The 16,409-nt window shown below is 38.6% G+C and overlaps 1 protein-coding gene and 1 pseudogene across 4 annotated transcripts in view; both read left to right on the forward strand.

The window, feature by feature from the left end:
• The window catches only part of SCAPER (S-phase cyclin A associated protein in the ER), a 539,023-nt gene that overhangs the window by 57,280 nt on the left and 465,334 nt on the right, over positions 1–16,409 (forward strand). The gene's annotated exons all lie outside the window — the stretch shown is intronic.
• LOC112833012 (DNA-directed RNA polymerase III subunit RPC6 pseudogene) lies at positions 3,062–4,129 on the forward strand (annotated as a pseudogene).

The raw sequence follows: 16,409 nt of genomic DNA on the forward strand, positions 1-16,409 counted from the left end.
GTTAAGCTTTCACTCTTTGCACATGATATGATTCTTTATGTGGAAAACCCAAAAGTCTCCACCCCAAAACTGCTAGATCTCATACAGGAATTTAGTCGAGTGGCAGGATGTAAAATCAATGCACAGAAATCAGTGGCATTCCTATACACCAACAACAAGACAGAAGAAAGAGAAATTAAGGAGTTGATCCCATTTACAATTGCATCCAAAACCATAAGATACCTAGGAATAAATCTAACCAAAGAGGCAAAAAATTTGTACTCAGAAAACCATAAAATACTTATGAAAAAAATTGAGGAAGAACTAAAGTAATGGAAAAACGTTCCATGCCCATAGATTAAAAGTACAGATATTGTGAAGATGTCAATGCTACCTAGAGCAATCTACACATTCAATGTAATCCCTATCAATAATCCTAAAATTTGTATGGAACCATAAAAAACCCCGAATAGCCAGAGGAATGTTGAAAAAGATAAGCAAAGCTGGTGGCGTCAGAGTTCCGGACTCCAAGATGTAGTACAAAGCTGTCATCATCAAGATACTATGGTACTGGCATAAAAACAGACCCATAGATCAATGGAAGAGAATTGAGAGCCCAGAAATGTACTCTCACCTCTCTGGTCAACTAATCTTCTACAAAGCAGGAAAGAATGTCCAATGGAAAAAAGACAGTCTCTTCAACAAATGGTGTTGGGAAAATTGGACAGCCACATGCAGAAGAATGAAACTGGACCATTTCCTTACACCACACACAAAAATAAACTCAAAATGGTTGAAAGACCTAAATGTGAGAGAGGAGTCCATCAAAATCCTAAAGGAGAACACAGGCAGCAATCTCTTTGACCTCAGCCGCAGCAACTTCTTCCTAGAAACATCGCCAAAGGTAAGGGAAGCAAGGGCAAAAATGAACTACTGGGATTTCATCAAGATAAAAAGCTTTTGCACAGCAAAGGAAACAGTCAACAGAACCAAAAGACAACCGACAGAATGGGAGAAGATATTTGCAAATGACGTATCAGTTAAAGGGCTAGTATCCAAAATCTATAAAGAACTTCTTAACACCCAAAGAACGAGTCCAATCAAGAAATGGGCAGAAGACGTGAAGAGACATTTCTGCAAAGAAGACATCCAAATGGCCAATAGACAAATTAAAAAGTGCTCAACATCGCTCGGCATCAGGGAAATCCAAATTAAAACCTCAATGAGATACCACCTCACACCAGTCAGAAAGGGTACAATTAAGAAGTCAGGAAACAACAGATTGGTGGGGATGCAGAGAAAGGGGAACTCTCCTATACTGTTGGTGGGAATGCAAGCTGATGCAGCCACTCCGGAAAACAGTATGGAGGTTCCTCAAAAAGTTGAAAATAGAGCCACCATACGACCCAGCATTTGCACTACTGGGTATTTACCCCAAAGATACAAATGTAGGGATCTGAAGGGGTACGTGCACCGTGATGTTTATAACAGCAATGTCCACAATAGCCAAACTGTGGAAAGAGCCAAGATGTCCATTGACAGATGAATGGATAAAGAACAAGTGGTATATATATGCAATGGAATATTATGCAGCCATCAAAAGGAATGAAGTCTTGCCATTTTTAGTGACATGCATGGAACTGGAGTGTATTATGCTGAGCGAAATAAGTCAGTCAGAGAAAGACATGAATCATGTGACCTCATTGATATGAGGAATTCTTAATCTCAGGAAACAAACTGAGGGTTGCTGGAGTGGTGGGGGTTGGGAGGGATGGGGTGGCTGGGTGATAGACATTGGGTAGGGTATGTGCTATGGTGAGCGCTGTGAATTGTGTAAGACTGTTGAATACAGACCTGTATCTCTGAAACAAATAATACATTGTTAAAAATTAAGAAGAAGATAGCAGGAAGGGAAAAATGAAGGGGTGAAATCGAAGTGGGAGACGAATCATGAGAGACTATGGACTCTTAGAAACAAACTGAGGGTTCTAGAGGGGAAGGGGGTGGGGGGATAGGTTAGCCTGGTGAATGGTATTAAAGTGGGCGCATACTGCATGGAGCCCTTGGTGTTATATGGAAACAATGAATCATGGAACACTACATCAAAAAGCAATGATGTAATGTATGGTGATTAAGATAACATAAGAAAAATAAATTAAAAAACAAAAAAGAAGGCTTCAGGTCACAGAGTGGTCATCATGGCAGATTAGTTCAAGATCACATTAATCTGGTTTGTATACTCCATCCCTCAAATTCGACTCTTAAAATCTTAGGAGCCCACCTCTTCTGCAGTATTCCCTGAGCTTTCAGAGAGGGGCTCTTTGCAGTATTTTTTTTTTTGCCGAGTAATGTTCAAGTTGAAATCATAAACCATAGCAGCAGTGTAGACAGCAGCAGGAAAAGAAATATGGAAAAGGGAGTAAACTACATATTTAGCATGAATCTCATGTAAACCATGTATGTAAACCCGTGTCCATCGCAGAAAAAAGTTTTTTCCCCCAGACCAAGAGAGGGGCAGTAGGAGACAGAAGCGTTTCTTGGATGGCTTTAGAAGAAGTAGATTTCCACCCCAGTGCCCATTTTTTTAATCAAGTTTTCTCTTTTTGAGTTTTAGGAGTTCTCTATATATTCTGGATGTTAATCCCTCATTAGATACTTGATTTATAAATATATTCTCTCATTCTTTGGGTTGCCTTTTTACCCTGAATTAATGTCTGTCAATGCCCAAAAGTTTAAACATTTCATGATGTCCAATTTGTATATTTTTTATTTTGTTGTCTGTGGCTTTAGTATCATATCCAAGAAATCATTGCTAAATTCACTGTCATGAAGCTTTTGCTCTGTGTTTTCTTCTAAGATCTTTATAGTTTTATGTGTTACCTTTTGGTCTTTGATCCATTTAGAGTTAATTTTAGTGTATGGTGTTAGGTAAGGGTCCAACTTCATTCTTTTGTAAATAATGCTGTCCAATTTTCCCAGCATTATTTATTGAAAATAGTGTCCTTTCGCCACTGAATGATCTTGGAACCCTTGTCAAAAATCATTTGACCACCCTATTCCCGGTTCCTTGGTTCCTGGACTGGCTATCTGGCGACCCCAAGCGTCTCTCCCCACAGGGGCCAGGAACTGGGCAGTCATGGTTGAGGTGAAAGTGAAGGTGCAGCTGCCCGACGCGGATCCGGTCGAAATAGAAAACAGGATTATAGAATTATGTCACCAGTTCCCTCATGGAATCACAGACCAAGTAATTCAGAATGAAATGCCTCATATAGAAGCCCAGCAGTGGGCAGTGGCCATCAATAGATTGCTGTGCATGGGTCAGTTGGATCTCTTAAGGAGCAATACAGGACTTCTGTATAGAATAAAGGATTCTCAGAATGCTGGTAAAATGAAAGGATCAGATAACCAAGACAAACTGGTATATCAAATCATGGAGGATGTAGGAAATAAAGGAATATGGAGCAGAGATACCCGATACAAAAGCAATTTGCCATTAACAGAAATTAACAAAATTGTAAAGAATTTGGAAAGTAAAAAGCTTATCAAAGCTGTTAAGTCTGTGGCAGCCTCAAGAAAGAAAGTATATATGCTCTATAACCTGCAACCAGACCGGTCTGTGACTGGTGGAGCCTGGTACAGTGACCAGGATTTTGAGTCAGAATTTGTAGAGGTGCCTAACCAACAGTGCTTTAAATTCCTACAAACCAAGGCAGAAACAGCACGAGAAAGCAAACAGAATCCAATGATACAAAGAAATAGTTCATTTGTCTCATCACATGAAGTGTGGAAGTATATCTGTGAATTGGGGATCAGTAAGGTAGAGTTGTCCATGGAGGACATTGAAACGATCTTAAATACACTCATTTATGATGGGAAAGTGGAGATGACTATCATTGCTGCAAAAGAAGGCACGGTTGGCAGTGTAGACGGACTCATGAAACTGTATAGAGCAGTCAATCCAATCATCCCACCCACGGGTTTGTTCCGGGCCCCGTGTGGACTCTGCCCGGTTTTTGATGACTGCCATGAAGGTGGTTAGATTTCACCATCTAACTGTATTTATATGACAGAGTGGTTCGAATTTTAATAGAGAACTAGGAACTTTACTGACATTTTGCAAATGAAGTTACTTTGGGAGGAGATAATTTAACTCATGATGGAACATCAAATTCCCTTGAAAGCAAACTTCACAATAATGGATAGACCTGCTGCTATGAAAAAGTATTTTTTTTATCTATGAAGACTAAATTTATATTGGTACAGTAGCCAACAGAATATGAAGCAGGTAAGGTTAATAGTGAAATCCATTCTTCAATAAATAAAATACTTTGAACTTCAGGAAGACCACCTTCTGAAGCTTTCAAGACTTTTGATGGTTCATGGAAAAAGAAGCCAACAAATCCATATTTGCCATATACTACAATAATGACTAAAGTTTAAAAATGCCCATTTTAAAGTTATTACGGTCTTCATTGGAAAATTTTGTATCTGGTTCATTATTGCCATTTCTGTTTTCTCTTTTCTCAGTGGTTTCATTGAGAAGGAATCAAAAGCGGTGAGGCAGGAATAGCACTTGGAGGCATGAGTGGGGGAGAGAATGGAACATCCCTTTCCACACACTATTCATTCCTCTTTACATCAGAAATACTCTTTCAGAGGATTATGCCTTTGTACTTACCTCAAATGCAAATGATGACTATTGTCAAGGATGTTTTCAGTGCATAAATATGATTCTCATCCTAAAAAAAAAAAAAAAAAATCATTTGACCAGATATGTGAGGATTTATTTTTGGGTTTTCTATTCCTTTGGTCTGTATGTTTATGTCAGTACCATACTGTTTTGATTACTGTAGTTTTGCAGTAAGTTTTGAGATCAGGACGTGTGAGTCCTCCAGCTTTGTTTTCTTTTTCAAGATTGTTTTAGGCATTTGGGTTCCTTTGAGATTTCATATGAATTTTTGGATGGGTTTTTCTATTTATGTAAAACACATCATTAGGATTTTGATAGGGATTGCATTGGATCTGTACATTGCTTTGGGTAGTATTGACATTTTAATTAAGTCTTCACTGAACATGGGATGTATTTTAATTTCTTTATGTCTTCTTTAATTTCTTTCAGCAATGTTTTTGTAGTTATTGTACAAGACTTTCACCCCCTTGGTTAGCTTAACTCTTAAGTACTATATTCTTTTTGATGTTATTGTAAATGGAATTGTTTTTATAATTTCTTTTCATACTGTTCATTGTCAGTATATAAAAATGTAGCTGATTTTTGTTTTGGACTTTGTATCCTGCTACTTTGCTGAGTTTATTTATTAGATCTAACAGGTTTTGTTTATGTGGTATTTTTGTGGAGTCTAGACTTTATATAAGATCATATCATTTTCAAACAATTTTACTTCTTCCCTCCAATTTGCATGCCTTTTCTTTCTTTCTTCCGTTCTTTCGTTCTTCCATTCTTCCTTTCTTCCGTTCTTCCTTTCTTCCTTTCCTTTCCTTTCCTTTCCTTTTCTTTTCTTTCCTTTCCTTTTCTTCTTTTCTTTCTTTCTTCTTTTGACTGATTCCTCTGGCTAAGAACCTCCTGTTCTATATTGAATGGAAGTGGTGAAAGCAGACCTCCTTGCCTTGTTCTTGCTCTTAGAGGAAAAGCTTTCACTCTTTCACCATGGAGTACAATGTTTGCTGTGGATTTTTCATATATAACTTTTATTGTGTTGAGGTAGTTTGCTTCCATTCCTAATCTGCTGAGTGTTTTTAAAAATCTTATTATTTATTTATGTTATTCTTAATTTTTTTATTAACCTAATGTATTATTTGTTTCAGGGGTACAGGTCTGTGATTCATTAGTCTTACACAATTTACGGATCTCTTGAATGTTTTTATCATGAAAAGGTGTTGATTTTTGCCAAATGCTTTTTCTGCTTGAATTGAGATGATTGTGTGTTCTTTTCCCTTTATTTTGTTGATATGGTAGGTTACATTGATCTGTTTTTTGCATTTTGAACCTTCTTTGCAGTCCGGGAATAAATCCCATTTGGTCATGGGGTATAATCTTTTTAATATGCTGCTGAATTCTGTGTGCTAGTATTTTGTTGAGAATTTTGCATCAATGTTCACAGGTGTTACTGATCTGTAGTTTTATTTTCTTGTGTCTTTGTCTGGCTTTGGTATCAGGGTAATGTTGGCCTCATAGAATAAGTTACAAAGGATTACTTTCTCTTTCATTTTTTGGAAAACTTTGAGAAGGATTGGTATTAGTTCTTTAAATTTTTGGTAGAATTCACCAGTGAGGCCATCAGCTTCAGGGCTTTTCCTTTTTGGGAGATTTTTTGATTACTGATTCAGTCTCTTTACTTGTTACCAGTTTATTCAGATATTTTCTTTCTTCATGATTTAGTTTTGGGGGGGGGCGCCTGGGTTGTGCAGTCCTTAAGTGTCTGCCTTCAGCTCAGGTCATGGTCCCAGGGTCCTGGGATTGAGCCCCACATTGGGCTCCCTGCACTGCAGGAAACCTGCTTCTCCCTCACCCACTCCTCCTGCTTGTGTTCCCTCTCTTGCTGTGTCTCTCTCTGTCAAATAAATAAAATCTTAAAAAAAAAAGATTTAGTTTTGGTAGGTTTTGTGTTTCTAGGAAGTTGTCCATTTCATCTGAGTTATCCAGCTGTTGGCAAACAGTTATTCGTAGTACTCTCTTATGATCCTTTTTATTGCTGTAGAATTGGTGGTAATATCCTCAGTTTCATTTCTGATTTTAGTAGTTTGAATCTTCTCTCTTTTTTAGTTCATCTTGCAAACGGTTTATCAGTTTTGTTGATCATTTCAAAGAACTGACTTTAGTTTCATTTATTATTTTTTGTTACTGTTGTATTCTCTGATTTCTTTATTAATGTTATAATTTTCATTATTTCTGCTAACTTTGGATTTAGTTTGTTCTTTTTTAGCTTCTTAAGCTATAAAGTTAAGTTTTTGATTTGAGATCTTTTTTTTATGTAAGCATTTATAGCTATAAATTTCCTTCAGAGTCCTGCTTTAGCTATGTCCTCTAAATTTTAGTATATTGTGTTATTTTCATTTGTCTCTATTTTCTAATATCCCTTGTGGCTTTTTTCCTTGATCCATTTGTTGTTTAAATGTGTATTGTTTAATTCCCACAAATTTGTGAATTTTTCAGTTTTAGTTTAATTACTGATTAATGTTATCCTGTTTTGACTGGAGAAGATACTTTGTGTGATGTCCATCTTTTTAAACCTATTGAGATTTCATTTGTGTGGCCTGATGTGTGGTCTGTCTTGGAAAATGTCTAGAGTAGGGATTCTAAACCTAGGGTTCCTAGACCTATGTTTGTGGATCACCTGAAGATATTGAAATTATTTTATTCATGTATATTTTGAGTAGAGAGTCCATAACTTTCATCAAATTCCTTTTTAAATTTAATTTTAATATGTTATGTTAGTCACCATACAATACATCATTAGTTTTTGATATAGTGATCCACGATTCCTTGTTTTCGTATAACACCCAGTGCTCCATGAACTTTCATCAAATTCTTAAAGATGATTATGACCTAGAAATGATGTGTCACAGATTCTTGATTAACCTCTATGCCACTTATACCCTGGATAAGAAACATGGCTGAGAAAGGATCATAGAGGGATGATGATACAGACTTGGAAATTTAACTTTCTCTCTGAAAAGGTAGAAAGGGTTAGCCTAGACAACCATCTCAGGAAAGGCTTAGTCAACTAGTCTCCTATTAAGATGATGAGGCCCATTATAAATGCCTCTGGTTTTTGAGCTTCCTGGGTGGCACAGTCAGTTAAGCGTCCAACTCTTGGTTTTAGCTCAGGTCATAATCTCAGGGTTGTGGGATTGAGCCTCATATCGGGCTCTGCACTTAGTGTGGAGTCTGCTTAAGACTCTCTCTCCCTCTCCCTCTGCCCCCCACACCAAGCTCTCTCTCTCTCTCTCAAATAAATAAATAAATCTTAGAAAAAAATGCTTCTGGTTTTGTCTTCTCTGTTGTTTTGACCAGGCCTCATTTCATGGTGCCAGTAATTTGGTTACAATTCTTGATTGTGGCAACATGTTAGACCTCCAGATCCTCTGTCTCTTTCTAACCATGCTTATGGCTTCAGCCTGTGTATAGATTGCCTCATCTTGAATCCTATTCACTTGCTATAATCCCGTCCATGAATCCTGTCAAGGTTTTGCTCAATCCCTATTTCCTAGTATTCCGACCATGTCTTCCAATAGCAGGCTTCAGCTCTTCTATCAATTTGCTCTGCTGCATATCAGACTCAGGATTCTTGTTGGAATGACTCCTTCCACAATTACGTTAGGCAGATACCTCCTTGTCTTTTCATGATTCCCATAAAAAATTAAATATATTGCAGTTATAAAGTAGGATAATGGAATAAAACAAGGCAAGAACACTAAAAAGGTAAACATCGAATTCGTAATGTTTACTGAATAACAATCAAGTTTTGTTTCTTTGGTGAAAACTAATAGGAATTTACTGGTGCCCCTTGGACAAATCAAAGAGTTTGAGCTGATATTCTTGGGAAACAGAGAAATCTTTAGGAAATGGATTTTCTGAAAGGGTTGTATCCCAGGAAAATCCTGTCCAGTGTTCTTAGGCAGGAAGCTTCTTATTTCCTGTTCAGGAGAGGATGAGACAATCATTTGAGTGGGATCTAGCTACACTATCATGCAGTTGCACTATACCATACCTCTTTTCCTCACTATTTTTAAATATTTAATAGAGGCACAGTCATGTAAATGATGCTTTGCAAAGGTAATCCATGAAGATGTACTGCCACCGAGCTCAAATTACAACATGCATTGGTAATGATAATATTAGAACTAACAATAATTAGCTCTCATATGGCTTATCTCTGCAGTCCTCTTAGTTTTTTTTTTTTTTAAGATTTTATTTGAGAGAGCAAGAGAGAGTGCAAGACCACGCATGCATGCTTGAGTGCGAGTGAGGGGAGACGCAAAGGGGGAGGGAGAGAGAATTTCAAGCAGACTCCCTGCTGAGTCAGGAGCCCAACATGGGGCTCAGTCTCACGACCCTGAGATCATGACCTGAGCCAAAACCAAGAGTCAGACACTCAAACTGACTGAGCCACCCAGGCGCCCCTCTCTTAGTTTTTATATGCACTAATATCTCAGATGAACATTTCTTACACTATTTCAGATTAGTTGGAATGCTATACTTATTGATTATGGGATTGAAGTCTTTATGCTTGTTTGCTATTCATTTCATTAGGTGCTAGTGAAAATATGAACTAAGCATAATTTCTTTATACCAGTTATCCTCCAATAAAGTAATGAATAAATGAAATTGAACAATTTGGGGAGTTTACAGATGTAATTGTTCCTAGTGATGGACAAGTAAGGCAGATTTCCTAGTGATGTATTTGCTTAAAGATTCAGGTATCTTCTGTGGTTTTCTTTGTTAATGAGTGTCTACATTGAAATTTGGTCATGATCTGTTTCTTATGTAGAAGTGTTTGGTGGTTTGTGTTTTTAATCAAATTGGAAACATCTTTAATGAAGACCATGTCATATGCTTTTTGTTTCCACCACACTTCTGGGTATTCTGGGTATATACAATAAAAAATGTAATAAATGGGTCTTAAGTCTAGTTTGTGATACTCTAGTAAAAATTCACAGGGCCTCCAAAATATAGTATTTCTTTTTTTTTTAAATTTTTTTTATTGTTCTGTTAATCACCGTATATTACATCATTAGTTTTTGATGTAGTGTTTCATGATTCCTTGTTTGCGCACAATACCCAGTGCTCCACGCAGAATGTGCCCTCTCTAATACCCATCACCAGGTTAACCCATCCCTCTACCCTCCTCCCCTCTAGAACCCTCAGTTTGTTTTTCAGAGCCCATCGTCTCTCATGGTTCGTCTCCCCCTCTGACTTACTCCCCTTCATTCTTCCCCTCCTGCTATCTTCTTCTTTTTCTTTTTTCTTAACATATATTGCATTATTTGTTTCAGAAGTACAGATCTGTGATTCAACAGTCTTGCACAATTCACAGCGCTCACCATAGCACATACCCTACCCAATGTCTATCACCCAGCCACCCCATCCCTCCCACCCCCGACCACTCCAGCAACCCTCAGTTTGTTTTCTGAGATTAAGAATTCCTCATATCAGTGAGGTCATATGATACATGTCTTTCTCTGATTGACTTATTTCACTCAGCATAACACCCTCCAGTTCCATCCACGTCATTGCAAATGGCAAGATCTCATTCCTTTTGATGGCTGCATAATATTCCATTGTGTATATATACCACATCTTCTTTATCCATTCATCTGTCGATGGACATCTTGGCTCTTTCCACAGTTTGGCTATTGTGGACATTGCTGCTATAAACATTGGAGTGCATGTACCCCTTCAGATCCCTACATTTGTATCTTTGTGGTAAATACCCAGTAGTGCAATTGCTGGATTGTATGGTAGCTCTATTTTCAACTGTTTGAGGAACCTCTATACTGTTTTCCAGAGTAGTGGCACCAGCTTGCATTCCCACCAACAGTGTAGGAGGGTTCCCCTTTCTCCACATCCCCACCAACATCTGTCGTTTCCTGACTTGTTAATTTTAGCCATTATGACTGGTGTGAGGTGGTATCTCCTTGAGGTTTTGATTTGGATTTCCCTGATGCCGAGCGATGTTGAGCACTTTTTCATGTGTCTGTTGGCCATTTGGATGTCTTCTTTGGAAAAATGTCTGTTCATGTCTTCTGCCCATTTTTTGATTGGATTATTTGTTCTTTGGGTGTTGAGTTTGGTAAGTTCTTTATAGATTTTGGATACTAGCCCTTTATCTGATATGTCATTTGCAAATATTTTCTCCCATTCTGTCGGTTGTCTTTTGGTTTTGTGGACTGTTTCTTTTGCTGTGCAAAAGCTTTTTATCTTGATGACATCCCAGTAGTTCATTTTTGCCTTTGCTTCCCTTGCCTTTGGCGATGTTTCTAGGAAGAGGTTGCTGCGGCTGAGGTCGAAGAGGTTGCTGCCTGTGTTCTCCTTTAGGATTTCGATGGACTCCTGTCTCATGTTTTGGTCTTTCAACCATTTGGAGTCTATTTTTGTGTGTGGTGTAAGGAAATGGTCCAGTTTCATTCTTCTGCATGTGGCTGTCCAATTTCCCAACACCATTTGTTGAAGAGACTGTCTTTTTGCCATTGGACATTCTTTCCTGCTTTGTCAAAGATAAGTTGACCATAGAGTTGAGGGTCCATTTCTGGGCTCTCGATTCTGTTGCATTGCTCTATGTGTCTGTTTTTGTGCCAGTAGCATACTGTCTTGATGATGACAGCTTTGTACTAGATCTTGGAGTCCGGAACTCTGACGCCACCAGCTTTGCTTATCTTTTTCAACATTCCTCTGGCTATTTGGGGTCTCTTCTGGTTCCATACAAATTTCGGGATTATTGGTTCCATTTCTTTGAAAAAAGTGGATGGTACTTTGATGGGGATTGCACTGAATGTGTAGATTGCTCTAGGTAGCATTGACATCTTCACAATGTTGGTTCTCCCAATCCATGAGCATGGAACATTTTTCCATTTCTTTGTGTCTTCTTCAATTTCTTTCATGAGTATTTTATAGTTTTCTGAGTACAGATCCTTTGCCTCTTTGGTTAAATTTATTCCTAGGTATCTTATGGTTTTGGGTGCAATTGTAAATGGCATCAACTCCTTGATTTGTCTCTCTTCTGTCTTATTGTTGGTGTATAGGAATGGCACTGATTTCTGTGCGTTGATTTTATATCCTGCTACTTTACTAAATTCCTGTATGAGTTCTAGCGGTTTTGGGGTGGAATCTTTTGGGTTTTCCACATACAGTATCATATCATCTGCAAAGAGTGAGAGTTTGACTTCCTCTTTGCCGATTTGGATGCTTTTGATTTCTTTTTGTTGTCTGATTGCCGTGGCTAGGACTTCTAATACTATGTTGAATAGCAGTGGTGAGAGTGGACATCCCTGCCGCGTTCCTGACCTTAGGGGAAAAGCTCTCAGCTTTTTCCATTGAGAATGATATTCGCTGTAGGTTTTTCATAGATGGCTTTTATGATATTGAGATATGTACCGTCTATCCCTATACTCTGAAGAGTTTTGATCAAGAAAGGATGCTGTACTTTGTCAAATACTTTTTCTGCATCTATTGAGAGGATCATATTATTCTTGTTCTTTCTTTTGTTAATGTATTGTATCACGTTGATTGATTTGCAGATGTTAAACCATCATTGCAGCCCAGGGATAAATCCCACCTGGTCGTGGTGAATAATCCTTTTAATGTACTGTTGGATCCTGTTGGCTAGTATTTTGATGAGAATTTTTGCATCTATGTTCATCAAGGATATTGGTCTGTAATTCTCCTTTTTGATGGGATCTTTGTCTGGTTTTGGGATCAAAGTAATGGTGGCCTCATAAAATGAGTTTGGAAGTTTTGCTTCCATTTCTATTTTTTGGAACAGTTTCAGGAGAATAGGTATCAATTCTTCTTTAAATGTCTGATAGAATTCTCCTGGGAAGCCATCTGGCCCCGGGCTTTTGTTTCTTGGGAAATTTTTGATGACTGCTTCAATTTCCTTAGTGGCTGTAGGTCTGTTCAGGTTTTCTATTTCTTCCTGGTTCAATTTTGTTAGTTGATACATCTTTAGGAATGCACCCATTTCTTCCAGGTTGTCTAATTTGCTGGCATAGAGTTGCTCATAATATGTTCTTATAATTGTTTGTATTTCTTTGGTGTTGGTTGTGATCTCTCCTCTTTCATTCATGATTGGGTCATTTCTCTTTTCTTTTTGATAAGTCTGGCCAGGGGTTTATCAATCTTGTTAATTCTTTCAAAGAACCAGCTCCTAGTTTCGTTGATCTGTTCTACTGTTCTTTTGGTTTCTCTTTCATTGATTTCTGCTCTGATCTTTCTTATTTCTCTTCTCCTGCTGGGTTTAAGCTTTATTTGCTGTTCTTTCTCCAGCTCCTTTAGGTGTAGGTTTAGGTTGTGTATTTGAGTATTTGAGACCTTTCTTGTTTCTTTAGAAAGGCTTGTATTGCTATATACTTTCCTCTCAGGACTGCCTTTGCTGTATCCCAAAGATTTTGAACAGTTATGTTTTCATTTTCATTGGTTTCCATGAATATTTTTAATTCTTCTTTAATTTCCTGGTTGACCCATTCATTCTTTAGTAGGATGCTCTTTAGCCTGTATGTATTTGTGTTCTTTCCAATTTTCCTCTTGTGATAGAGTTCTAGTTTCAAAGCCACTGTGGTCTGAAAATATACAGAGAGTCATCCCAGTCTTTTGGTATCGGTTGAGACCTGATTTGTGACCTAGGATGTGATCAATTCTGGAGAATGTTCCATGGACACTAGAGAAGAATGTGTATTCCGTTGCTTTGGGATGGAATGTTCTGAATGTGTCTGTGAAGTCCATTTGGTCCAGTGTGTCATTTAAAGTCTTTATTTCCTTGTTGATATTTTGCTTAGAAGATCTGTCCATTTCAGTCAGGGGGTGTTAAAGTCCCCCATTATTATTGTATTGTTGTCAATGTGTTTCTTCGCTTTTGTTATTAATTGCCTGCTCCCGTGTTAGGGGCATAGATATTTACAATTGTTAGATCTTCTTGTTGGATAGACCCTTGAAGTAGTATAGAGTGTCCTTCCTCATCTTTTATTACAGTCTTTGTTTTAAAATCTAATTTGTCTGATATAAGGATTGCCACCCTAGCTTTCTTTTGGTGTCCATTAGCATGGTAAATGGTTTTCCACCCCCTCACTTTCAATCTGGGGGTGTCTTTGGGTCTAAAATGAGTCTCTTGCAGACAGCATATCGATGGGTCTTGTTTTTTAATCCAATCTCATAGCCTGTGTCTTTTGACTGAGGCATTTAGCCCATTTACATTCAGGGTAACTATTGAAAGGTACGAATTTAGTGCCATTGTATTGCCTGTAAGGTGACTGTGTCTGTATATTGTCTGTGTTCCTTTCTGATCTATGCTGATTTTAGGCTCTCTCTTTGCTTAGAGGACCCCTTTCAACATTTCTTGGAGGGCTGGTTTCGTGTTTGCAAATTCCTTTAGTTTTTGTTTGTTTTGGAAGCTTTTTATCTCTCCTTCTATTTTCAGTGACAGCCTAGCTGGATATAGTATTCTTGGCTGCATATTTTTCTCGTTTAGTGCTCTGAAGATATCTTACCAGTCCTTTCCGGCCTGCAAGGTCTCTGTGGATAGGTCTGTTGCCAATCTAATATTTCTACCATTGTAGGTTACGTATTTCTTCTCCCGAGCTGCTTTCAGGATTTTCTCTTTGTCTCTGAGACTCGTAAGTTTTACTATTAGATGTCGGGCTGTTGACCTATTATTATTGATTTTGAGAGGGATTCTCTGTGCCTCCTGGGTTTTGATGCCTGTTTCCTTCCTCATATTAGGGAAGTTCTCTGCTGTAATTTGCTCCAATATACCTTCTGCCCCTCTCTCTCTTTCTTCTTCTTCTGGGATCCCAATTATTCTAATGTTGTTTCGTCTTATCGTATCACTTATCTCTCGAATTCTACCCTCGTGATCCAGTAGTTGTTTATCTCTCTTTTTCTCAGCCTGTTTATTTTCCATCATTTGGTCTTTTATATCGCTGATTCTCTCTTCTGCCTCATTTTTCCTAGCAGTTAGTTCCCCCATTTTTGATTGCACCTCATCAATATCCTTTTTGATTTTGACTTGGTTAGATTTTAGTTCTTTTACTTCTCCAGAAAGGGTTTCTCTAATAACTTCCACGCTTTTTTCAAGCCCAGTTAGTATCTTTAAAGTCATGATTCTGACCTCTAGGTCCGACATCGTACTAATGTCCGTATTGAGTAGGTCCCTGGCTGACGATACTATCTCTTGTTCTTTTTGCTGAGGTGATTTTTTTTCGTCTTGTCATTTTGTCCAGAGGAGAATAGGTGAATGAGAGAACAAAATGCTAACAGGTTAACAACGTCCCCAGCAAATATACTGTATAGAAATCAGAAAAGACCTGAAACCAGAGGAAAAGAAAGGGACAGAAAGAAAAAAGAAAGAAAAAAAAAGAAAAAAAAGATAAAAACAAAAGCAGAACAATACAAAAAAAGGAGAAAATGATCAAATATGATCAGGCTAGTACATAGATCAGTGCCACACACTAGATTTTGGGCATATTTTGGTCTGTTAGAAAAAAGTGCCTCCTAAAATTTTAAAGGAAGAAAGACATATATGTACAAAATAAGGGTTGATACAATGAAGGGATGGAAGATGACTGTAAAGATGAAAAGTATAAAAGATTTTATAAAAGGAATTGATAATTTGTTTGAAAAAAGAAAAGATTAAAAAAAACAGAAAAAAGGGAGAGAATGTGATCAGGCAGGAGACTAGAACGAAGTCATACACTAGTGATTTAGGGTATATTTTGATGTGTTAGAAGAAACTGTATCTCTAAATTTTAAAGAGAGAACAACTTATATATATACGCCAAAAATAAGGGTAACTACTATGAAGGGATAAAATATGACTCTAAAAATGAAAAATAAAAAAAATTTTTTTTTTAAATAGGGATTGATAAGATGTTGGTTGAAAAAGGGAAAAAGAAAAATAAAAAAAAAGTTAAAAAAATTAACTTTGATGAACTGATGAATCATGGTAAAAAAAAGCCATGAATTCTATGTGCAGTAATTCCCTAGCGCTGGAGTTCTCCCGTTCTTCTTGATCGGTAAACTTGGTCTTGGCTTGCTGGCTGTTTGTGCTGATATTCTGGGGGAGGGGCCTGTTGCCATGGTTTCCAGATGTCTTTGCCAGAGGCTGAATTGCCCCGCCCTTGTCAGTCTGGGCTAAGCAAGCTGCTCGGGTTTGCTCTCAGGAGCTTTTGTTCCCTGCAAGCTCTCGGTACAGCTTTGGAGGACCAGGGCAAAAATGGTGGCCTCCCAATCTCCACCCGGAGGAGCTGAGAACTCGCGGCCCCGCTCCTCAGTGCGCCCCCAGAGAAAAGCAGTCAGTCCCGTCTCCCTGGTCTCCGGCCGCACTCCATGGTCACCGGGCCTGTGACTGAACGTTTGTATCTCTGGCGCCCGACCCCGCACGGAGTCTCCAAACCCAGCAGATCCCTGCGGCGCCGCTCCTCCCGGGGGAGAAAGGGGAGTCTCCCTGGCTCTGCCGCTTGTTGGGTCCCTGCTGGAGGAGCAGTGGCCCGACTGGGCCGCGGATCACAGTTTATGGCAACCCCGAGCTGAGAGCCCGCGCCTCGGCTTTGTCTCTGCAGCCGGCTTCCCCGCTTCGAAACCTGGGAGCTCTGCCGCACTCAGGCACCCCCAGTCTTTCTGTGACCCCAAGGGTCCTGAGACCACACTGTCCTGGTAGGATTCCACCCCCCGCTTAGCCACTGCAGCGACGTCCCTCAGC

The sequence above is a fragment of the Callorhinus ursinus genome, unplaced genomic scaffold, assembly GCF_003265705.2.
Source record: "Callorhinus ursinus isolate GAN/ISIS: 27379988/994484 unplaced genomic scaffold, GSC_fseal_2.0 scaffold25, whole genome shotgun sequence".
Taxonomy (NCBI): Eukaryota; Metazoa; Chordata; class Mammalia; order Carnivora; family Otariidae; genus Callorhinus; species Callorhinus ursinus.